We start from the raw sequence: 706 nt of genomic DNA on the forward strand, positions 1-706 counted from the left end.
GCAGTGTTTTGTTCTGGTGTGCGTAGGGTCACTATTAGTTGGTACCAACTCAATGACACCTAGCATCAACAATATAATGAGACTTACAACACAATACTGAATAGGAGTAGTGATAAAGGGCATATTTGTCTGATTCCTATTCACAATGGGAATGCTTTTATTTTCTCTCCATTGAGAGTAACATTGGCTGTTGTGTTTGTATAAATGCCCTTAATTATATTTTGGAATAAATTTTATTAAACCCATTTCTTATTAAGCATAATAAAAATTGAGAAATCCCCTTTCCAAAAAAGAGAGACAGAGACGGAAATGGGTTTCTCTTTTCACTACTCTCACAAGTTATTTCAGAGTGTTTTTAGTAAATGTTGGTTGTAGATACTGCTCTGGTGCATTTTGTTGTTGCTGTTGTTATTGTCAAGTGCCATTGAGTCATTTCTGACCCAAAATGACCTTGTATAGGGTTTCCAAGGAAAGACTTTTGAGCTTGAACCTCCGACCTGTGGGTCAAAGCAACTTTGCAATCCAGTACACTAGCCCACAGTGCCACAATAGGACTCCTGCCCAATTGGTACATTTTTAGAGGATGAAATTGTAGTTTGCCTGTATGGCTATCTCTGGTTTAGTGAGGCATGAAGAGAAAGTTCTCCGCAAAATAGAAGAAGGACCAAAACTCCAGATTGAAAATGACAGTCAAAAGTCATAAAAA

This window comes from Chrysochloris asiatica, unplaced genomic scaffold, assembly GCF_000296735.1.
Source record: "Chrysochloris asiatica unplaced genomic scaffold, ChrAsi1.0 scaffold00218, whole genome shotgun sequence".
NCBI classification, from domain to species: domain Eukaryota; kingdom Metazoa; phylum Chordata; class Mammalia; order Afrosoricida; family Chrysochloridae; genus Chrysochloris; species Chrysochloris asiatica.